Here is a 25,755-nt window from a genome sequence, read left to right as displayed (position 1 = left end):
ATTAGAATAGCTAGAAGGAAAGAATTGAAATGGTGGAACTGTAACCCATAGCATCTTTAGAAATTTGTTCTATAGCTACTTGTTAAATTGTAATTTGAAAGTTATCATCTTTTTTGTATATATATTTCACAATAAGGAAATAATTGAAACTACGGTATTGTAACTCAAAGCAACTCCAGAAATTTCCTATATAACTACTTGTTAAATCATAGTTTGAAATATATTATCTTTTTGCATACTTGTTATATTTCACAATAAGCAAATCACTGAAACTGTGGAACTGTAACCCATACATTCTTTGAAATCTGCTAACTACTTGTTAAATTGCACTTGGGAAGTTGTCACTTCTATGTATATATATATTATATTCTACAATAAAAAAGTATGATAAAAAAAAAAAAAAAGAGCCCAGCGAGGGGAAATGGAAGCATACTGTTTGAGGTTATTTTCTACAATGGTATATTTTAGTACTGGAAGGTACTGTAATAAATTAAAGATACGTATTATAAACCCTAAAGCAATCTTTTTTTTAAAAAAAAAGACATGGTAATAAGCCAAAAAACTGCAAGCATAAAATATATTCAAATAACCAAAAAGAAGGCAGAAAAATAGGAAAAAGTGAACACAGAACAGATGTGAAAAGTAAAAAACAAATGGTAGATTTGAACATTTCAAAAAACATTTTTAGGAGTACCTCTTTGTTGCTCACATGTGGCCCTCTCTCTGTCTAATTGAGCCACCTTTTACTAGACCTCAAAAGAAAAAGTTCCCATCTTCCCAAAAGTTTAAGATCTAACTACAGAAATGACACAGATAAAGGAAATTAGGCAACAATTCAAGGAAGTATACAATTAGATGCAAAATTACAAGCACCAAAGATATAATGCATATGGTGCAGTTAGAAATGGCCTTCAACAAAGAGCTAGGAAAAAATCTGGGCCTTAAAAGAAGAGCTGGTTAGGTTTCAAAAGAGAATTTCAAATGCAGAAGTGTTGGACTTCCTCACCTGGATTGTTGCTGATGTTCTCAACAACATTGAGGACTGATGCCTTGGTATGCCGAGCCCTCTATCTTGGGGCTTGCCCATATGAAGCTCGTTACTGCAAAGGAGAGGCTAAACATCCTTTTAGTTGTGCCTAAGAGTCTCCCCCTGAGTGCCTCTTTGTTGCTCAGATGTGGTCCTCTCTCTGTAGCTAAGCCACCTCAGCAGGTGAACTCACTGCCCTCCCCACTATGTGGGACCTGACTCCCGGGGGTGTAAATCTCCCTGGCAACGCAGGATATGGCTCCCAGGGATGAGTCTGAACCTGGCATCATAGGATTGAGAACACCTGCTTGACCAAAAGGTGGATGTGAGATGGTCACTCTGGTGGACATTCTTACGTACTATATAGATAACCCTCTTTAGGTTTTGATGTATTGGAATAGTTAGAAGTAAATACCTGAAACTATCAAACTCCAGCCCAGGAGCCTTGACTCTTGAAGACACCTGTATAACAATGTAGCTTACAAGGGGTGACAGTGTGATTGTGAAAACCTTGTGGATTGCACTCCCTTTATCCAGTGTATGGATGGATGAGTAGAAAAATGGGGACAAAAACTAAATGAAAAATAGGGTGGGATGGGGGGATGATTTGGGTATTCTTTTTTACTTTTATTTTTTATTCTGATTCTGATTCTTTCTGGTGTAAGGAAAATGTTCAAAAATAGAAAGGGGTGATGAATGCCTAACTACATGATGGTACTGTGAACAGCTGATTGTACACCATGGATAATTATATGGTCTGTGAATACATCTCAATAAAACTGAATTTAATTTTGAAAAAAGAATGTATTTAGGCAGTATTTCCTGTTTTCCCCCACAAAATTTAAAAGTTTTAAATATCCCTGTGTAGTGTAACTAAGAAGCTATGCAGTTGAATATCAGTAACCATAAAAATTGTTCATTTTTGAAAAGCATTATTTTTAAAATTTAGGTTATCTTTATTCTTCAAACATTATAGAGCACCTGTTCTATAATGTGTTAAAAAGCCAGTGCTTGCTTGCAAGTCTATTAAGAAAGAGGAAAAAACTGAACAACTTTCAATCCAATGTGGCAGGTGCAATAATAAAGGATGCACAAAAGGCACTATGGGACCACAGAGGGTGCCCAACACAAGTACACTACTCCTTTATACACAAAGCTGTCCTTCCCAAGGCAACTGATTAGCAGTCACACTCTACTGCCAACACCAGCAGTCATCAACCATCCTTCTTCTTATTATATGTCGTCTCAGGCACAACCACAACCTCTCACCTGCTCTCAACACATGCAGGCCTTCGTAAGTACCCTGAAGCGGCAGAGGATACTCTATCAATCCGATATCCCACAGGGAATAAACAAGCCTACACAAAGCAGCAATGTCTTAGCTCAACATCCCAACCCTTCCCACACTTCTATCCTTCCAACTTGTTTTTCTTCCCTTTTCTTTAGAAGATGCATTTATTAAATTTTTATATATATGGGGGGATATTAGTCCTGTCCTAAGCATTCTTCAATTATTGTTTTGTGTAATTAACACTTCAACCAATTCTACAAGGTAGTGTGGCAGGTTTAAAATATGTCCACAAATTTTTGGTACTCCTGTCTTCAAAAGTTGGGGCCTAATTCCCCCCTCCCCCTTCAGTTTTGGCTGTACTTAGTGACTTCCTTCTAATAAATACTATGTGACGGAAGTAACAATGCATGACTTCTGAGACTAAGTCATTGTGCTGGTTTGAAACTGTTGTGGAACCCAGAAGAGCCATGATTTTTTAACCCAATCTGTTGGAACCTTTTGATTGAGTGTCTCCATGGAGATGTGACTCATCCAACTGTGGGTGAGACTTTTAATTAAATTATTTCCAAGGAGATGTGACCCTGTCCATTACAGGTGGGTCTTGATTAGTTCACTGGAGTCCTTAAGAGAAGCTAAGAGCCGACACTGACAGAGACACTTGGAGATGCTTGGAGATGCAGACTGTAGGCATATGGAGATGCTAAGCTAAGAGATGAAGCCCAGAGTTTGCCCCAGAGAAGCTAAGAGAGGACCCCTAGAAGCTTACAGAGAAACACCCTGGGAGAAAGAAGCAAGGATACACTGGAGCTGAGAGAGAGGAGCAAAGACAAAAGCCCAGAGAAATTTTGGAGAAAGCCATTTTGAAACACAACCCAAGAGCAAAGGGCCAGCAGATGCCAGCCACATGCCTTCCCAGGGGACAGGTGTTCCAGACACCATTGACACTTCTTTAGTGAAGATATCCTCTTGTTTATGCCTTAGTATGGACACTTTTATGGTCTTAGAACTGTAAATTTGTAACCTAATAAATCCCCTTTATAAAGGCCAACCCATTCCTGGTATCTTGCATAATGGCAACTCTAACAAACCAGAACAGTCATCATAGTCATTGGGGGTTTCCTTTTTGTTCCTACTTTCTCACGTATTCTGTGGAATATCAACTGCCAGGTTATAAGGAAGTGCCTATAGCAAGAATTAAGGACTCTTCACCCTCAGAGAACTTTTGTTGCTCAGATGTGGCCTCTCTAAGCCAACTCACTGCCCTCCCCCCTACGTGGGACATGACTCCTAGGGGTGTAAATCTCCCTGGCAACGTGGGACATGACTCCCAGGCATGAACCTACACCTGGCATTGAGGGATTAAGAAAGCCTTCTTGACCAAAAGGGGGAAGAAAAATTAAACAAAATAAAGTTTCAGTGGCTGAGAGATTTCAAGTGGAGTCATGAGGCCATTCTGGAGGTTATTCTTAGGCAATATATAAATATCCATTTTTAGTTTTTAGTGTATTGGAATAGTTAGAAGGAAATACCTGAAACTGTTGAACTGCAACCCAGTAGCCTTGATTTTTGAAGATGACTGTATAACTATATAAGTTACACTGTGTGACCGTGTGATTGTGAAAACCTTGTGGCTCACACTCCCTTTATCCAGTGTATGGACAGATGAGTAGAAAAATGGGGACAAAAAGTTAAATGAATAATAGGGAGGAATGGGGGGATGAGACGTTTTGGACATTCTTTTTTACTTTAATTTTTCTTTTTTGTGTGCGGTAATGAAAATGTTCAAAAATTAAATGTGGTGATGAATGCACAACTATTTAATGGTACTATGAACAATTGTACACTTTGGATGATTGTAGGTATGTGAATATAGCTCAATAAAATTGAATTTTTAAAAAAAGAATTAAGGGCCCATGCCAATAGCCATATGAATGAACCATCTTGGAAGTGGATCCTCCAGCTCCAGGCAAGACCATAGATGACTGCAGCTACAGCCAACATATTGACTGCAACCCATGCTGGTTTGAATGTATTATGTCCCCCAAAATGCCATGTTCTTTGATGTAATCTTGTGGGGTCCAATGAATTAGTGTTGATTAGGTTGGAATCTTTGGATTGGGCTGCTTCCTTGCAGATGTGACCCACCCAACTGTGGGTAATACCTTTGATTAGATTACTTCCATGGAGGTATAGCCCCACCCATTCAACATGGATCTTGATTAGTTCACTGGAGCCCTATAAAAGCTCAGACAGAAGGACCTCAGAGCAGCTGCAGCCAACAGAGACACTTTGAAGAATGTACAGGAGATGAGAGTGGAGCTGGAACACAATCTGGGATCAGCAGATGCCAGCCACGTGCCTACCCAGCTAACAGAGATTTTCCGGATGCCATTAGCCTTCCTTCGGTGAAAGGATACTTGTGTTGATGCCTTTATTTGGACATTTTCATGGCCTTCAGACTGTAACTTTGTAACCAAGTAAGCCCTCTTTATAAAAGCCAATCCATTTCTGGTATTTTGCAAAATGACAGCATTAGCAAACCGAAACAAACCTCATAAGAGACCCTGAGCCAGAAGTATCCAGTTAAGCCCCCACCCAAAGTCCTGACCCACAGAAACAGTGAGACATGTTTACTATTTTGAGCCACTAATTTTTGAGGTAACTTGTTACAAAGCAATAGATAACTAAATAGATAACTAAAATAGATAGATTTTATCATTATCACATACTTGACAGATTGGAAACCAAAATACACAAAAGTTAAGTCACTTGCCAAAGATCACACCACTGGAAAATGACAAAATAAGGATTCAAACCCAAGAAACCTGACTCTGGAACTTCTGCCCATAACCAAAGATTATGCTGCTTTCTTTTCTATCTAGTGTAAAACCCAGGGGTGTGGATTTTTGGTGTCCCTGGCTGCACAAACCAATGGCTATTGGGAGGAGTCTTTTATCTGGGTCTGCCTCTGGAAGGCTGAGAATTACACACCTTCTGCTGAGGCTGTTTTGCCACCAGCTGTAATGAGGAATAAGCAACATCACAGGGAGCTGAGTCCTCGTACACTGCACTTGGCTCCATCCCAGGTCATTCCATTATTCAACAAATATTTATTGAGTACCTCCCAGGAGCTAAGAATAAGAATACAAAATTAAATGAGGCAGGAATCTTGCCCTCAATTTCCTTACAAGCTAATTAACCATCAATTAAGGAAGAGTGCAAGTAGGGCTATGATCTGGGTAAACATAGCAGAAGAGCATCTAAATCACATGGTGGGGGTCATAGCCAGCTAGGGATGCCTAGAGAAGATGATGATGGAGCTGAGTTTTTAAAGACAAGTAGGATTTAGCTATAAAAAGAGGCAAGGTGGAGTTTTCAGAAAAGAGAAAATGTAGACTCTCACTGAGAGAAGGGTCTGGCACCTCAAGCAACTGCTTTTGGGATTTGATTTCCCTACCAGTAAAATAGAATTAAAATTACCTACTCCACAAGGTTTAAAAGAAATGCATTGAAAATCAAAGTTTGGGACAAATGTTTGGTTATTCCATGACTTTATTTGTTTTGATGAGAGCAGTCCTCAGTGACAGGGTGTTGAATTTATTTTTACTAGATGCACCCACTCTGCTCAACAGGTCTACTCAAATTTGGATTTCAGTTCTATAGCTGGGATTGACTCCTTGCATTCCAGCTAATATGACCATGAGCTAATTAAATTATCAATCTGAGTTAGATTTTCCACATCGATAACATGGGAATGAAACATATATATTTTGTCTGCAGTGCTTGGCCCATGAATAAATGTTAATTTTCTACTAACCCATTCTTGGACAGCCCTGGGTTGTTTTATAGGGAAGTCAGCTGGGTTAAGTTAGGGTTAGAGTTAGAGTTAGCATTAGACTGTTGGCTTAAGGAAACCCAAAGCACTGAAAGAGACCACAACCTTCCAGGTTTGAAGAAGAAAGGAATGGGAAAAAGAGATTCTTTTTTTCTCAGTGTACAGGTGTGTGGGGAAGATTGAAGAAGGGCAAGCTTGGGAGATGTCAAAGGATATATGGACGAGGAATAAGACAGAACAAAAAGAGACTTATCAAGGCAGAGAGAGATGAATTGGGAATAATAATATGGTAAGGGAAAATTAATGGCTGGGAAGTAGAGCTATGGAGATGAAAGGAGTGCTGGAAATCCTAGCCAAAGCAGTAAGACAGGAAAAAGGAATAAAAGGCATAAGAAGAATCAACAGTAACACAGAGTAAGTTTTCAGCTTCAGGACAGAGGGATATCAGGTAGGAATAGCCTTGCTTGCCTGCCGTACATATCTTGGATTAGAGACTGCAGCATCAAATCCTGCCTGAGTTTCTGTCAGTGAGCCTAACCTAAAGGTTTCAGACTTGCTGGGATTGCCAGCCCTCACAATCAAGTGAACCAATTGCTTAAAAGAAATCTCTTAATGTACAAATATATCCTATTGGTGTCCTTTATCTTGAGAACCCTAACTGATATACAAGCTTATTGCCTTTTCTGATTGTAGGTTTTAGAAGGAAGCAAGACTTAACAACAACAAAACTAATTTACCAGACAACAGCTATGTCGTGATCAGCAATAGAGAGACACAAAATAGTATTTGATACCCCCAATCTAATAATTATAAAAGGCAAGTTTCTGAGTAAACAAGTATTTGATACCTTAGAACATTTCTGTCAAGCTAAGGGGTATAGTGAGATTGGCTAGTCCTTCTTAACTGCACTGGAAAAAAGTGGGGAAAGACAAGGATAAGCTTGAGGCTTCAAATTCTCAGGTCAAGCTCCACATAAATGATCTGAAAGTTTCTGTCTGCCCTGAAAGAAATTTCATCTCCTTTAGCTGCAGACCTGAGACTTCTGAAAACCAAACCTAGAGCCTCATTCTGTGAGTGGCTAAATTACAACACAAGTTGAATTCCCAACCTTGCAGGGTGTCTTCTGTTTAAGTTAGGGCATTGATTGGGAAGAAATGGGATCATGAAAGTTGGAATGGAACATATGGACAGATCATGATAAAGCTGAGGACAATGCAAATTTAAATTTTGCTGAGTGTTCTCTGCTAGTAGAAGCAGCCCTTCTACCCCTGTCTGTGGAGGTTAACTCTGCTTTTCCTGGAAAATCTGTAATGGCCTCCCCTGAGATAGGTACCTTTTAAGACACTGCTAATTTTCCTCAGAACCTACCCTCACAATCCCTCTTTGCTTCTAGACTTATAACTAGACTTAAGTCACAGCAGCCCCCAGGAGGGTAAAGTACAAATTGTGCCCCATAAAACGCATGCTACATTCCCATATATAGGCAAAAATCTGGGGAATTATGTGTGGAAACGTATATTAAGGGCGTGAGATAATGGTGGAAGGAACATAAAATTGGATCAGGTCTAATTTATCAATATGGGCCCACTAAGCAGAGAGTATGGATTTAGTATTATAGCTAGAGAGGTTAAAAAGAGCTGTAACAGTTTGGTTGGTTGGTTAGGTGAAACATGGACCAACAAGTGGCCTACACCAAATGAAGTTGAAATGTCAGAACTGTGCAAGCATCCTTGAAGAGCTCTGTGGTTCCTCTTCTCTGTAGGTCAAAAATTACCATGAGATCTACTGCTACTGAACTGTGATCCTTAAATGCAATGGGGATAACTAGATCTCTGGGTGGCAGGGACCAAATGGCAGCATTTAATTACCAAAGACAGGCTGGGCATCAGAATAGTTTAACTCACAGACAGTATGGGGTTGGCCAGTTGATCATGGTGACCCTAGAAGAGAACCTGATGAGCAGTCTACTGCATTCAAACTTGACCTGTATAAGCTAAAAAGTTTACCTTGAATCAGCAAAACATAGAATCAGAGCTCTTCAGTTAATTCCCAGACTTGAGTGAGTTTATAGACTCAAAAGCCCTTGAACTAAGGGGAGACCGCATCCTCTTGAGGAAGGATTTCAATACAGTGCCAAAATTTTTAATGTTAACTCTTTCTCCCACCCTTCCCCAAAGGGACCTACAGCCTTTTACCAGGACAGCTGTGCATTGTGGAAAGGGAACTTAACAGAATTTTTAGGGATTACTAGATTGACTCTGATTTGACAGGAATCCCAAGAGACCCAAAATGTCACTGTTGTCCAGCAGTCATAGTAGAGGCACCTGTTATATTTCTTAGAGTTCAAAGAGCAAGATGATGATGGAGGAGAAGATCAGTAAAAACTCTGATGGATGGGGGATTTAAGCTTTGTGGGGAACTGGAACTTTACAGAGAGATAGCAATTGCTTGTACCCATAGAGAGAAAAGGGCACTCTGGGTAGAGGGAACAATGTAAAGAAAGATGCAGAGGTAGGAAAATGCAAAGCATAACCATGAATCCATTCGAAGCTTTTAGGTGAACATTTCATCTAATCCAACAAAGTAGAAGTTGCTCAGTGATTACACCATCATGGAAAGGAAATATTAAGGTAATCATCAGCGTTGGTAACAGAATTTAGTAGTCCCATTTGCCTCTTTAAGTTTTACAGAATCCCTTTGAGTGTCATACGTATGACAATCAACCATGGGACAGTTATTTATTTATGCATTCTCTTCCCCAAGGCCCACTATGCAAAGAAATTAAGGAAAATAATTTGCCTATACAACCCTTTCCTCTCTTTCTTCTTATCTCACAGACAGTGCACATAAGTGTTAAGTGTGTGCACAAATTCCACACCCACACACTATATGTATAAGATGTCAACTCTATCCAAAGCAATTTACAGAGTCAATGCAATCCCAATAAAAATTCCAATAATCTTCTTTGCAGAAATGGAAAAGTAAATCATCAAATATATATGGAAGGGTAAGAGGCTCTGAATAGCAAAATCATCTTGACAAAGAATGAAGTTGGAGGATTCATACTTCTTGATCTTAAAACATATTACAAAACCAGTAATCAAAACAGCATGGTACTGACACAAGGATAGCCATACAGGCCAACAAAATCAAACTGAGAGTTCACAAATCAACCCTCACATTTATGGAAAAAGTGATTTTTGACAGAGGTAGAGACCTCAATTGGAAAGAATAGTCTCTTCAACAAGTGGTGCCGGGAAAACTGGATTTCCATTTAGAAAAGAATGAAGATAGACCCCTACCTCACACAGTATACAAAAATCAACTCAGAACAGATCAAAGACCTAATATAAAAACTAGAACTATAAAATTCCTAGAAAAAAATGCATGTAAGCATCTTCAGGACTTCATGTTAGGCAATGGTTTTTTAGACTTTAACACCCAAAGCACATGAACAACAACAACAAAAAAATAGGTAAATGGTACCTCATCAAAATTAAAAACTTTTGTGCATCAAAGGATTTTACCATGAAGTAAAACAACCTACGCAATGGGAGAAAATATTTGGAAACCATGTATCTGATACATGTTTAATATTCAAAAAATATAAAGAAAATTTTCAATTTAACAAAAAGACAACCCAACTTAAAAATGGGCAAAAGTCTTGAACAGACATTTCTCCAAAGAAGATATACAAATGGCCAAAAAGCACATAGAAAGATGTTCAACATCATTTGTCATTAGGGAAATGCAAATCAAAAGCACAATGAGATGACATTTCACACCCACTAGAGTGGCTACTATTTAAAAAATGAAAAATTACAAGTGTTGAAGAGGATGTGGAGAAATAGGAACATCCATGCATTGCTTATGGCAATGTATAATGGTGCAGCCGCTATGAAAGACAGTTTGGCAGTTCCTCAGAAAGTTAAGTATAGAATTACCATATGACCTGGCAATCCCACTTCTAAGTATATACCCAAAAGAACTGAAAGCAAGGACTTAAATAGATACTTGCTTACTCATGTTAGCATTATTCACAATTGCCAAAAGATTGAAGCAACTCAAGTTCCATCAACCAATGAATGGATAAACAAAATGTGGTATATATACACAATGGAGTATAATTCAGCCATAGAAAGGAATAAAGTTCTGATATATGTGACAGCATGAATGAACCTTGAAGACATGATGTTGAAACACAAAAGGACAAATATTGTAAGATCTCACTGATATGAAATAATTAGAACAAGCAAACTTGTAGAGTAAGAATCAAGAATACCAGGGGTTACAGTTGGGGTAGAGAATTGGGAGTTAAGGCTTAAAATGTACAGTGTCCTTATTTGGGATGATGGAAAAGTTTTTGATGATAGCACAACACCGTGAACATAGATAACAGCACTGAATTATATATTTGAATGTGGTTAAAGGTAGGAATTTGGGTTGTATACATTTTACTAGAATAAACATTTTTTAAAAAAATCCATGGAAATATACAACTCAAACAGTAACCCCTAAGTTAAACCATGGACTATAATTAATAATACAATTATTAAAATGTGTTTTCATCAATTGTAACAAATGTACCACACAAAGGCAAGGTATTATCAATAATTGGATGGTATATGAGAACTCTGTATTTGACTCATGGTTTTTCTGTAAACCCAAAACTTCTTTAATAAAAATGATAATAAAAAAACACCTCCACAAAGTCATTACCTATTACTTCCTGACGTAGTACCATGCGTGTTTCTTTTAAATTAACTCCTAGAACTGTAATAATAAAGTCTCAATAAATATCTGCTTACTTGCTTTGTGTAAAATATTATTGCATGTTAGTATGTGATAATCGTCTTTATTTCATGCAGTGCACGCAGCTAAAATTTTTTTTAATGTTTACTGGGTGTTTAGCACATGTACATGATACCTCAAGAGTTCACAAGAAGGAAATGGGACAGCTCCTGCCTACAAGGAAATTAGTTATTACAGTGTTGATCCATTAAAAAAAACAGGAAACAGTAACAGATTATATTTGCATATGAACTAATATAACAAAGTACTGAACAGTACAGTCAGTTAAAAAGTGGGGAAATCATTCAGTAGTGTACTAATTATGCCACAGATTAAAAAAACAATACACTGATAAGAGAAAAGCATGAACCTAAGTCTGCAGGGAAGACTTCCAGGAGAATATAACAGTCTATAAAAGAGGACCCCACCCTGGGGAGTGAGGCCAGGGAGACAACAGACAGAGGGAGTCTCTGCTGTGTCTTGGAGCTGGATGGAAAGTGATTGCCCTTGGTGCCTGGAGGCAAATCTGGTCTTGCCAAGCATAATCTCAGCAGAAGCAGTAGAACCACCCTGGACAGGCTGCTGGAAAGTTCTCATACCAGGTGAGGCAGCACATTTTGGAAGCCTGTCAACAAAGGGGAAGACAAAGGTGGGAAGAACCCAGGGCTGCTTGCTCGAAGGCCTTGCATTACATGTCCCATGCAACAAAATTACAATGGGCTTCCCCAAGCACAATTTCTGTCACTGAGCTGGAGTAACTATAGCTCACGTTACAAACAATTTATAATTAATTGTTAGGCAACATCAACACATCTATTTGCCAAATGTTTCTTCAAACTGGTATTGTACAAGACATCCCTCAATTAACATAAGTGTCTTTCCAAAGAATTAAAAATACATGTGATGAAAACTAACTCACTCCAGATGAGATAAACATAATAAAGCTACTCTACTGCCCTAACACATTCTTACTTTACAGTCTATCGGTAAGATGATCTTGATTTAATCAAAATGAGGCATGCTCCAGTGTCTGCAGACTCTTTTCTTCATGGCTATTTCTCATGCCCTTCCTCCTACCTGAGTCCCCCACACCTGACACCCCACACCTACATTTCATCATCACTCCAGGTAAAACTATCTCCAGCCTCAGAGAGTTTCCCCCACAAAGCCCTAAGAGATGCAAAGCATTTTTTTTAACTCCGCAAATACATGAAATGGCCATTTCTAACCATTTTCTTTTTTATATCTACATTATATTTAACAGCAGCACCAATGGAGGCCTTCAGAGGTCTTCTGGTCAACAAGCTTAAAAAAAAAAAAACTATTCTTGGTCTTCACGGATGTCCACCAATGGCATCAAATTCTGGGTGGAAGGCCAAGCCAATAGCAAACAGAACACCTCGTTAAAACTCAAACTTCATTTTAGCCTCTGATTTACCACTGAGAAGTCGTCATTCAGAGGGGAGTCATTCATACTTCTTACCTGATTGGAAAAAAATAAATAAAGCAAAGAAGTTTTTATTTTGTTTTGTTTTTGTTTCATCAGCAGGCTAATAGCTTGGCACTCCAGCTATTTTTCAGGGCACTATAACCCAAAGGAAAATACACCGAGCTGTTTGCTGAAGCAAACAGGGTTCTAACCTGCACTACCAATCTTCAGAACATGTCCAGCCTTGGAGGGAGCACAGGGAGGTTGGGAGATATGCACATAGAAGGGAAGGAGCCATTAGGTAGCAAACCCCAGGGCCTGGAATGGTGTGGGGCCCTCAGCAAATCAACTACACCATGCGACACAGGTACTTGGTAAGTACGGTGAGTATGGTAAATTTAATTCATTTTTGGTATAATTATGTCATTAGTTCAAATATCAATTGTGATTTTTTGGGAGCCAGGGATTAAAAAAAAAAAAACACAAGGTTTGACCAAAGTATTGTACCCCTTTTTACACTAACTTTTAAACAAACGACCTTTTAAATTTTTCTGATTATAAAAATAATACACATTTACTGTAAAAATTTGAAGGAAAAAAAGACTACGTATGAAGTAGAAAAGATAACACTGTAAATTCCAATCTTGTTACAAATTCCTTCCAGTTTCTCCCTCAGGGACATACATATCTTTTACATTATTGAAATTATAATGTATATTTAGTTTTGATCCTGCTCCTTCTGTTTAATATTATGTTGTCTAAAGGAATAACTTTTGGACATAATGGAATCTATATAAACATTAGCAATCCCTTTCTCAAAGTTCTAAATGTTATTTTAAAAGGGAGGGGGATCATGGAAAATCACACTGGCCCCCCTGCCCCCCTACCCTAACCTCTCTCCCCCTGCCCCCAAACTCATGCACAGTCTTCCCTGTTCTACCTATTTGTAAACACTGCCTCATCTCTGGATGTATAACAGCTGCCAGATTGCTCAATATTTCTTCCAAGGGCTAGTCAACCAAAGGGTGTAAGTCATTCATTCCTTCATGCACTAACTCAACAAATATTCTTTCAACACCTACTATGTGCCAGACCTGTGCTAGAATCCATTTCTGAAAATATTCAAGAAAAACATTCTCCTCTCTCAATTTCTGCAAGCATAATTTTTCCCATCATGACTAATCACCTCAGTGGTTTTCCTGCAACAGAAAGAAAGCTTAAGATAAAGCATTTGAAATAGTAAGTTTGATTCACTTTACCTACAATTTCTCAAGAAAACATAACTAGTGAGTGTAAAGCAAGATATTCTTATGTCATTCCTCTACCTCTATACTGAATGGTTCATGTGTAGAATGTTATTTAATCTTTACAGCAACTTCAAAGAGGAATGAATGATTATTACAATTTCTAATTTAGAGATAAGAACACTGAGGTTTAGAAAGATTAGGTAACTTGCCCAAAGTCATACAGCTAGTCACCGGCCAAGCAGATATTCAAATCCATGCAGCTGCCTCTCCTTAACAAGCCTTTTCTGTGAGTTACCTCACTATCTGATATTCTTAGAGGTTCTTCCCATGAGGCTATCATTGATTCTTACATTTACATCAGTGAAGGACTTAGTAAATTCCCAACATGCTTCGGTGCTAGCCCAAGAGATTCTGATTCAGGACGGGAGTGTGTGTTGGGGGGGAGGGGGGGTGTACATATTTAACATGCACCTATCTCCCTGCCACAACCCCTTTCCCTCTACATCCCCCCAGGAGATTCTGGTACCAGTTTCTTCGGATTTTACTGATAGCCTCGACACTGAGCACAGGCAGACTCCATTCACCAGGAGGAGAGGCTTTTGTAAAATGGCATTAATTTCCCCCTAACCCACAATCCATCAGGGCTTGAAAAAATCGGCAGAACATAAACCTCTTAGCTGCCTCTGGGGCAGGTGTCTACGACACCCCTTCCTGCTGGCCTGGAAAGGGGTGAGGGTAAACCTAAGGCATCCCTTGGGAAAGGGATTGCTGAGAGCCAAAAGGTGAAAGCAAAGCTGGTACTTCAGGCGGCCATCCCAGCTTCAGGCTTGCTGAGCACACTCAGAGAGAGAAGAGGCCCTGAGAGAGTCCCCAACACACAAATATACCTCACCTCCTGCCTGCTGGTTTGGAAAAGAAACTACAGTCAAATACGAACCAATGGCTTGTCCCTGACATAACTCTCATGTCTCCACGGACATGGTAAAAAGGGAGAACAAGGAACACTGGGGAAAGGGCGCAGCTCCAGGTCAGCTCCGCCCTGCAGCCTCCTACTTCCCTCAGACATCACCTGGCCCACTCCTTCTCACCTTTCTGATTTCAGCTCAAATGTCATCTCCTCAGAAGGGCTTTGCCTGCTCTGAAGCAGCCCCTCCTTCCCACCCACCCATCACTTTCTGTAACATTACCCTGATTGTCTTCTTAGCATTTACCACAATTAAAACAAGTTCATTATTTGTCTCCCCTAACTAGAATCCGAATTTCCTGAGAGCTGTGAACCTGCTAGTATGTTCCAGGCCTTGCATGTGACACAATAGGCACCCAATAAATATTTGTGGAATAAATAAATGAATCAGCCTCATTTGCTCCATTTTGTATTATCAGTTCCTTCTAACCCTACAAGGTGACCTGTAGGAAAGATTAAATGAGATAGGGCATGGAAAGATGGTTTGTAAAAGGACAGATAGCATAGACATGGTGGGGTTACCATCCTGGGGGAAAGCGACAATCCAAAAACCCTAAGCGCCCTAACAGGCCTCCTGCCGTGACCCTGGCACAGTGGTGTACCCCCTAGACTCCTCCTAGGCAGAGTTGCCTGGAATCTAAAAGTGAAGATGCACCACTCTGCAGACCATCCAAGCAGAAAGCAACCAAATTATTTATCACAAGCCGAGGCCTCTCAGGGAGTTCTCAACATGAGGTTCAAATAACAAGAAGCTACTTGCTAAGTCAGAGAACTGACAGGAGGACAAAACCCAGGGAAAGAACCACAAAGACACTTTCTGCCCCAAGTTAGGTGGGTTCAACAGGCATGAATTGAGTGCCCAGTGTTCCAGGTCCTGGGCTCAGCCCCAGGGAGAGAAGTGACAGTGACTCTGTCATATGGAGTACGGAAGAGAACAAAACTTGAACTAAACAAAAACTTGAATATGATGTGGTAAAATGTGGTAAATTCTGCCTGGGAGGGTGGTAGTCAGTGAGTACTTTCTATAGTGGATGACGCCCAAAGTGAATCTAAAGTAGAGTGGATAAAGGAATGGGTGGAAGAGTGAACAGGAAAAGGAAAGACGTTGTGTTTAGGGAGCTCCAAGTTAGTGAAAACATTGGATATTTATTTCTGGAGTATCTGGAGTGCCTGGGAAAGGACAGAGGACAGATCGGGGGCGGGGGGGAGGCGGCGCTGGGAGATAGAGAAGTAAGTAGCAGCTACTCTCCGCAGGCAGCAGATCAGAACTGAACTTTGGACACATCCCAGTGGAGACAGTGTGGAAGATGAGCCCATTCATTGCCCAGGAGCCCTGACGGGGAGTCTAGCTTGGCTGGGAGTAGAATCAGTTGAAATTAAGGTAAACACAACTTCACTGTGCTGCAAGAAGAGAGGACTTGAGTTGGGAGGAGTTAGGCTTGGGGAACTGGAGAGAGATACCAAGGGAAGAAATTACCCAGTCAGATTTGTCTCTTATGCCGGGGAGCCTGGACCAGGCCAATTATTCAGAATTCCCTCTGTGAAGCGTGCAGTAGATGGTCTCACCCTGGGGCAGTGCAGCTCCCTCAATAGCCCAGTAGACCATGCAGCTTCTGAGTCAGTGCTGAACAGAGGGGAGAGGAGAAAGAACCAGCTTGTCTCACACATCTTAGTCCAAAGAGGTATCTTCTTTGAGCCCTGAGTGATTGCAGCAGAAATAAAGAGAAGGACCCTGATATTTTGCAAAATATACCTTATGCCCCAAATTTGCTCACATGATGCGGTATGATTCAGAGCATCAAAGCCAGGACAACCAGAAGGAGCCTGTCCTCAGGGCTGGCTTAAAGCAGATGTGGAAGAGCTAGCTGTTCTTAGACAGGAGTTGCCTCAATCCCCATGAACTCAAGGGACAAGGGAACGATGTATCAGTTTTTCATATGGGGATATATTTTCAGGGGCTCCCAAGTAAGAACTTAAAACTTTGTATATACATATTTTTGATGATATTTGTAAAAGAAAAAAAGTTCTCAAACCAGGATCCACCCTCCCTAAATCAATCACTCAAACTTTGGCTTGGACCTGGGGACAGAGGTGAAAGTCCCCACCTCGTTAGCATACGAACACAGCGAGTGGCTGAGTCCAACACAGAAATTCCCTGTCATAAGAGGCCAAAGGCTTATTAGTAGGTAATGGCTGCAGGGATGGGTTGACGCTGGGACTGTTACACACTGAGGAGCAGTAATTAGAGTCCACCTCAATCATCCATCTGTCTTTCCATCCTGCAAAACCTAAGCAAATACCTCTGCCTCTCTCATCTACTTCTGCATACCCCAAATAAATAAGGTCTCTTCCCCAGCCACTACAGTGGCAATTTTCACTAACAGCATTTTCTGTCTCTTTTCTTCCTTATGCTCTTTCATCATATTGATGGAAGATGAAAAACAAGCTTGTCTCACACACCTTAGTCCAAAGAGGTATCTTCTTTGAGCCCTGAGTGATTGCAGCAGAAATAAAGAGAAGGACCTTGTAAAACTCCTGGCTTATTCTTTACCAACATATTCTGGTATCTGCTCTGCAATCTGCGACACATTCAAGCAACAAATACCTGCAGGATGGACAGATTAGAAAGTTGGAAACAAGGTACATTCCAGTAATGGGAGAAAGATTAAATAAAACATGGTACATTCATACCAAGGAATACTATAAAACAGTTTATGGCTTAGATCTAGATAAATTTAACTGGGAGGATTTCCACGTCATATTGTTACATTTTTAAAAAGTAAAAATAAACTGAAGAACAAAATATATAGTATGATTTCATTTATATAAAACAAAACAAAACCACATACACAAAACAAAAACAAATGTATCTCTTCATGTGGGTATGTGTAAAACTATATAAATACATAGGGAAATGCCTGTAAGAATACCCACCTAATAGATTAACAGTAATGATTTCTGAAGAAGAAAGTAGGGTTGGGAATTCACGAGGGCTTTTACTCAATCTGTAGTACTTGCATTCTCTACAAACAAGAATGCATTCACACATTACTTACGGGATTTTAAAAAATCAAGAATAATTTTTAAAAACCTGAAATTATTATATGAGATTTCTCATCCAGTAGAATTTGCTTTAATGAGTTAAAAAGCCAGAGGAAGGCAGTAGAACTAGTTCCCACTTGGGCAAGGGTTTGTTTGTCCTGCTTATCTCGAGCTACAGCCAGCAATGTTAATGATTCTGAATAGCACTGGCCACTCCTTGGCCATCCCATCCCCTCACACCCACAGCTTCAACTATCACCTCCATGTGGATGACTCCCAAATGCCTCTTTCCAGACACAGCCTCTCCCACCGCAACAGTCCTGACTTTCCAACTTCCTGTTGGGTGGAGCCAGTGCATCATGCGTGAAACCATACTCATGCCCTCCCTCCCTCCCCAATTCAGCTCTTCCTCCTAACTTCCTCCTTTTCCCCAGGCACCCAGAAAGGAAATTTCTGAGTCATCTCTAGCCCTTCTTATCCAAACACTTTTACCCACAAATATCCAGTCAGTTGCCATGTTCTGGTGATTTTTCTGACAGGTTCCCCTCAAGTGTTAGGTCCCTTCTGTTGCCTTTGATGCCACCCAGTTCAGATCCTTTCCACCTGTCACCTGGACTAAAGGACTAGCCTTCTAAGTGGTCTCCTTGTCCCTGACTGTTTTGATCTACCCATTAGATGCCCGACTTACATTTGGTGAAGGCCCAACATTCCAGCCTGATGAGGTCATTTTGAACCTTTATTCTATCATCTATTGTATTAGCTATCTTCCTAGCTTTGAGTCATCTGCAAATTTGGGAAACATGGTTTTACATCTTTATTCAAGTTTCTGATAAAATGTTAAACTGGGCTGAGCCAAGGACAAGGCTCTGGACTACAGATCTCTTTCCAAGGGAACCCAGAGCTTATCACTGAGGGAGAAGTAACTTAAAAAATTTTTTTATTGCAAAGTTCTTTTCATATACCAATTGTATTAATATCCTACAAGAATTCCTGGTAGTAGGTATTGTTATCTCTATTTCAGAGGTTTTGAAACCGAGGCGGAGAGTAGCTTGATAATTTGTGAAAAGCCCCACTGCTATTAAGTGGTAGAGTTTTTATTTGAACCCATATCTGCCTAACTTCAGAGTTCATGTTCTTTCCACCAGACACTTGGAAACCCTTCACAGATACTCACTTTCTAGAGACAAAGCACACACCTCTTAACCTGCATTGAAGGGCTTCCACATGCTAGTTCCATCCGGTCAAACCCTGCCTTATTCAAGCTCTTCCTTCTGCACCAGAAAACTCCAGTCCAGAGCTCCCTCTCCTGGACTCATGCCATTTATCAGTTGATAAGGATTATGAGACATTTCTTGGTAACAGTATTGAGCATTTCAGATATTTGTGCCTGATCTCTCCAAATAGACCACAAGCTCTTCAGTGGCAAGACCTGCATCTGAATTCAGAAATGCAGTAAACAGTCTCTTCACAGAACCAACCAAAGTACTCAATTTCAAAAAGATAGTAAAGCAGTAAATCAATAGTTGAGCATTTCATTTACATGAACTAGTTACTCCAGATGAACCTGAATGCCTTCCTCAATACAACAGCAACCAAAGCCCTGGGCAGTTGTCCACGTTTTCCCCTGAACCTCTGCACCAAACAGAACTGCTGAGCATTCACTGCCTCTCCTTGTGCATTCTAGTCTATGCCGGGAACAGACTGCCTTCAGCCCCAGCAGTCCTTGCTTCCAGAAATTTCTTCAGAAAAGAAGAAATGAGGATGAAAATGTTTGACTTGGGAGAATACCAAATAGCAGCAATAGCAGCTACTTTCCCATGAGTCAAGTTACAGAGTTTAAACCAAGACCCTTAAATAAAATATTGTAAAATATTGTCACATTGGAAAACCTTATACACAATTCCTTACTTATGATGTTTTAAACTGCCCTCCACAAATAAAAAAAAAAAAAAAGTCTAAAATATTGAGAAAGGGAAAGAGTAACATCTTGTTTCACAGATTTCAGGAATTGTCAGGTTTCTCACCAGCACTGTCCTAAGAGTAGAAGCAAGGGTGGGCAGAAGCCATGAGTAACTTGCTCGCCAGCGCCCCCATCAGCCAGCACAGAGTGTGACACATGGGAGTGCCTCAGTGAATGATTTTGAACATATGACAGTGGACTAGATGTGAAAAACAGGTCCCTCTTCCTTTCTATATGTCCTTGGCCCTTTTTTTCCTTTCTTTTTTTTTTTTTTTAAACTTTTGCCTGAACTAAAACTGCAAATAAATTTGAATACTACTGGACTTCATGCTAATGATGTGCCCATGCTTTGACTTTCAGGTTTGCTGCCTTTCTGTTCAACATCCCTTCACTCCAGAAAAGGAGGTCCACATTCTGTGCCTGGAATCCTCAGGGAGGGTGCCTAGCCCTCTATTATTACAGTTCCAATGTTGCCTGTTTCGTGAGGAGCATTAAGAAATGAGGGTGTCCCAGTTTAAACAACAACAAAAAAAGGCATTCCATTTTCAGCTTGCAGGGGGGGCAAATTGAGAGGTTATGCTTGATTAACTGTGAAATTTTTACAACAGCACAAGATGAATCCATGGTGGGCACTCTATTCTCACAAGCCCCCAGCCCTTTACCAGTTCTGAAGCAGACCCCTTCACTCTCAGGAAACAGCAGGGGTTCTCCCTGGAATTCAATCTATGCATACTCAGGAGCAGCGGCTAATTTTAATATTGGCCCTTGATGGCCATGACTAAAATAGAGCTAATTCTTTTTTAAATCCAACGAAAAATCTAAATGGACTCTAGATTAACGTATCTATTTTAGAAATATAATTGCTAGCAAAATAACAAACTTCCACAAGACTACAAATACAGCTTAATGATAGGAAATTTCTTAACATAATATAACACATCAGTAGGTCAAATGTGAAAAAGAATACAATCATTTCAAAGATTATCTTTTTTGGCATTTCATAAAATTCAATCCCTTTCATGATTTTTATTGTTTTTTTTAATCCAGAAATATGAAACTACTTCCTTAGAGTGATTTAAACTATTTTAAATCAAAAGCCAAAATCTTATTTACTAGTGAATAAAGTGGTCCATTATTTTCATTCTTAGTTATCAATGCTCTCAAAGCACTGATTTAAAGAAGAAAAAAAAGCATTACTTGTGGAAAATATAATTCTCTAGAAAGCCCAAGAGAATCAGCTAAAAACTTAAGTTGATTAAATTTCTTAAAGAGCTACTTAGAAATAAATGAATAAGAAATAAAGGATTAATACAGAGAGCACGATAAATATTGACAGATATTGTAATCTCAATGGATTTTTGAGACTTTTACAAGATGTCTCAAAATTTCATTAGTAAGAATAAACAAGGAAAAATAAGTAAAATTTAAAGATGCATCATGAGAGGGAACTTACCCTGTGAGTTTATTATGTTTATATAATTAAGCTAAATTAATTAAAACAGTATGGCAGTCATTCAAGAATTACAGATAACTTAGACCTTATCTACCTTTAGAATATATAACCTTGATATGTGACCAAAGAAACATTTATTGTGAACCATCTAGGATTAACCAATACATAATGTAGGAAAATAGGTTAAATATTTAGAAAACAATTTCTGTGTAACTAAAAGCCTAAAAAGCTAAAAATAATTCATCTCAGAATGTGGATAAGATTAAAATTTAAAGGCCATAGAAAAAGAACGAAGGAGGATATAGATATTCTAACCCCATGGAAATTAAAATTTTCTGTTCATTAAAAAAAGTAACATCTCAAGAACATGAATTTTAATATTTGCATATAGTATCTCATAATAGGGATAAACACAAGCCACTTATGATGAACAATGTTAGGTGAAAAAGCAAGTTATGAAACATGACAGCATGATCCCAATTTGGAAAAAGAAAAAAAATAAATAAAAAAGAAAAAATCCTAGAAAGCTATGCATCAAATGTTAGTAAGCCATGTCTATTCAAGATAATAGAATTGCAGGTATTTTATATTTTTTCTTTATTGTTCTTGTCTCTATTTGCCAAATTTTCCACAATTAACTTATATTATTTTGTAATCAGAAAAGAATGCTAGTTGAAAATAAAAGCATCAAAATGACAAAGATGGGGAAATACTTGCACAAAATTATGACAAAGGGATGCTATATCCTTAGTTCATTAAGAGGTCTCAAGTTAAAAAAAATGGGCAAAGAATATGATTGAATAATATACCAAGAAAAAGCAAATCAATAATATATAAAAATGTTTTTCATTACAAGTAATCAAAGAAATGCACATTCAAAGGAAGAAATACTAAATTTTGCATATCAAACTGGCAAAAATGAAAAATAAAAGAGATATCACAAACTAGTGAAAGTACACTGGAAAAACAGCTCTAGATTATTATAATAGAAATGCAATTGATACAACCTTTTCTGGGAGTCTTTCAGTAATACATATTAGGAGGCTGAAACAAGTTCTATCCTTTGACCTAGTAATTCCACTTCCAGGACCCTATGCTAAAAAAAGCATTAACGATCTGGACAATGGAGAGAAAAAGCAGGGAACAAATAACTAAACGTCCCACAAAAGAGGAATGGGTAAGCCATCCATGGAACCACATGACAGAGGAAGATCCAGCCATTGAAATCAAGATTTGGAAACATTTAATGGCTTAGGAACATCTTCATGGTGTGACGTTAAGCGAGGAACCCAGGATCCAGACCATGTATTATATGTTTATGATATGATGTCAATTTTGTTTAGAAAACACAAAACAAGAAAACAAAAGTACCAGTTTTACTGCTTCTCAGCTGGGTGGCTTTAAGCATATCCTTGACTCTCTCAGGAGACTAGTTCCATCAACTAAAAAAGCCAGAGGGCTGAACTAGGACCACCCACTCCTTTCCTCCATTCTCAATTTTAATTATTGGATGAAACAGTATATAATCAAAAATTAATAAACCCACCATCAACAGATGCAGAATTCTGCATGAACAGGCAAAATGTTGGATTTGATATGCTGAAATCATGTTTTGGATTAAACGTTCTTTTTAAAATTCTAATGTCTTCTAAATAGGTGATACATTTTAGACCTGACTGCCTTAGATAGTGACAGTTCATTAGAAATACACAGAATGTCCAGAAATAAACACACCGACTCTCTTATCCTCTGTGACTAATTTGATCCGGGCTTGCCTGCCTGTGACCAGAACACGCTTCACCTGTTGCCAGCCATTCCAGGACTTGGTAGAACCCGGCCCACTCTCGGTAAGCAAAGAGCAGTCAAAGATCTAGATCTAAGGGATGTCACAGAGAGAATGCAAGATGTTCAGACTGCTGTGTTGCATTGATAGTACAAGAAATTCACTTTTCAGAATTCTTTTTCACAATTTTATATAGCTTCTATACATAACAAAAAATTCATGCCTTCCTCTTAAAGTCAAATAATAAGTGAGCATATTTCTTTCAAAACTACCTCTAGCTTTACCAGTTCCCACCACTGTTAAAACTATGCCCAAGCCACAATGAGGAAAAAAAAAAACAACCCTTGAGCACAGTAAACCAGACTGAGTTAGGGACAAATTAGCCTGCTGAGTGGGAGAAGGGAATCCGCTCAGATTCCAGCAGTTAATAAAACTGCACAGGACCAAATCTGAGGCTCAGGGCTCTGCACCATCATCCAAATTCATTCTTCCTTTGGGGGTAAAAAAGGAATACAATTTTACGCCAGAAGTATTTAACTTCTGTGAGTTTTATCCACTTCTCTGTAATTGACAAAACAGGCTATTAAGAAAGTGCTTTAATTCTTCCAGGCACACGTTTCATGGGTGAAACTGTGTTCAATGAAATCTGAGTTTGTATTATTAATAATAACAAATGCATTAAAACTTTCTTTAGCAATGACAGTAACTTGAAACAACTCCAATGATATCCAAATTAAACTGTGTTATATGATATCTTAATCCCAGATGTGTATAGTATGTACTTGGTCACATGCATTTTCCCAATGATTTTTTCCATTCCCTGGATTTTCCATAGTCAGTGATATTACATAGTTTAAACCTAACATGAAGTCATCAAAACAAGAGTCTCTCCTTGGCTCTGCCTCTTCCTTAATTCTGAATATGGCAGCCTTACTGTTTTATTATTATAATGTAGCTGTTTCTATACAGAGAGATAAAAATATGTAAGTGCTTGCTGAGCTTTGTTATAGCTCATCTGTGCACACACAATAAGGCCCTCCTGAAGGAAACGTTTTATTTTTATAAATAGAGCGCATTTCACTGGGGACATCCACAGCAGCAGACTATTTCACCAGTGAACAGAGACAGCAGCATTGCCACCAGTAAGTAGAGAGAGAGAAACAGGTTTCAGTCCAACATGACTGACAGCATAGGTGTTCAGTATCATTTGACCAATACCTTGTCAAGGTTAGCCCCCTGTTTGTGTCAAAAGTACAGTTTGTTTTGTTTACTCCTGGCATCCTCCCCTTATTCATGAAAGTGGCAGGCCCTGGGCTCACTGCCTCAGGCTGTGATGTGCCAGCAGGGGAAGGAGAAGGAGCCTGGGAGTCTTTCAGGCTTTTGTTTCCAAAATGGAAGCCCTTAGGGTACAGGGAAAGGATTCAAGAGTATAAGACTCTTATTTACCAAACCTCAAGGTGCCCAAGCAGGAGAACTGGAGTTTCTCTCTGCCCCTCCCATCCAGCCCCGGAGGCAGGGGAGGAAAGAAGGAGGTCTGTAGGTCTTGAGAGGTGCAGCTGCGGCAACCATGGAAAGCAACCCCGTGTCACTGCACCACTGGAGCCTGGACAGTGAGCATTTCGGCAGCCACCATGCCAGGAGAGAGGGGCAGCACAGTGACCCAAGTAAGACCCCCAGCTTCAGTGCCACCAAGAGCAGGAAGACAGGAGGTTAAATTCTTTTTCTGCCATTCCACTGGGAGACGCAGTAAAAATAATAAAAATGATCACAACAGCAGCTAATGTTTGTTGAATTCAGGCACTGTACTAAACCCATGACATGGATTATCTCATTTAATTCTCAGAGCAACCCATCAGGCACTACTAGTGCCCCTCCCGTTACGCAGATAAGGAAACCAAGGCCCCAGTAGGTCACACAGATTTTAACACTGGAGCCAGGACGTAAACAAATCCAATCCCAAACTAGTAAGACAGGATTAGAGAAAATACAGAAAGTTGTATTTCTTGCACATTCAGGTTTGTGAGCTGAAGATCATACTTGCTACATGTAGTAACTTTGAAATTAACTTAGAATTTAATTCTTTTCAAACTCTCTGTTTGTCTCTTTCACAGTTTAGCCCCCTTTCTGCAAAATCCAAAACAGAAACCTAGGATACAAAAAAAAATAAAATGAGGGCTGCTCTGGTAGAAGCAAGGTGGAAGGCTGAGATCCTCATCTCCCAGCATCTCCCTCACCCTGCAGAGGCCCCAGAGACTCCTGGAAAACCACCCACAGCCAGCTAAACTCAAGGAAAAAGGGAAAAATAAAGCCCCACCAGCATCACAGAGTACCTCACACATCCAGACCCTGACATCAGACATCTCAGGTTGGAGCATTCTGAGGGGCCAAAAGGAGGTGGAATTCAGGGCTGGAGCTGAGCACCAGGAATGAGGCAAATCCAATAAACAGAGGTGAGAAGCAGAGCCAACGGGGCGCTGGGGCCAGAGGTCTGTGGTGAGGAGCGAGGCGGCGGGAGGAACAGAGGTGGGGGCGAGAGACGGAGGCCAGCCCAGGAACTGCTCCCAAGCCAGCGTCCGCCCCACTCCAGGCTGTCCAGACACATGACATGAGATAGGAACAGCAAAAACTTACCAAGCACTTCAACAACCGGCACTTTAGGGGGAAAGCAACTACACTGCCCTCCTCACGGATTCAAATATTGCCTCTTCCTGACATACAGTAATATACCATCCAGTGCTTGATCCTGTCAGATGCTAGAGACAGAAATGCCTAAATTTGGGAGCAGTGTTGGGTAGTGGTTAAGAATGGATTCACCACTTACTTGCCTTGGGCAAGTTAGTTGACCTCTCAGTGCCTCAATTTTCTCACCTGTGATATGCATATAATAACAGTATCTATTTTGGAAGGCTATTGTGAGGATTAAATGATAGTAT

At 39.7% G+C, this 25,755-nt stretch overlaps 1 protein-coding gene across 7 annotated transcripts in view; it reads right to left on the bottom strand.

Annotated features, from left to right (window-relative positions):
* PLCE1 (phospholipase C epsilon 1) overlaps positions 1-25,755 on the bottom strand; it is a 331,768-nt gene that overhangs the window by 300,031 nt on the left and 5,982 nt on the right. The window contains exon 1 of one of the 7 annotated variants that reach the window (XM_037803857.1): positions 1,007-1,029. The exons of the other annotated variants lie outside the window; for them this stretch is intronic. The gene's annotated coding sequence lies outside the window, so the exon portion shown is untranslated. Of the gene's footprint in view, positions 1-1,006; positions 1,030-25,755 lie in introns of those variants that run through there. 7 annotated transcript variants of the gene reach the window in all.

Source organism: Choloepus didactylus, chromosome 15, assembly GCF_015220235.1.
Source record: "Choloepus didactylus isolate mChoDid1 chromosome 15, mChoDid1.pri, whole genome shotgun sequence".
In the NCBI taxonomy this organism is placed as follows: Eukaryota; Metazoa; Chordata; class Mammalia; order Pilosa; family Megalonychidae; genus Choloepus; species Choloepus didactylus.
This window is presented reverse-complemented; position numbering and strand designations above follow the sequence as displayed.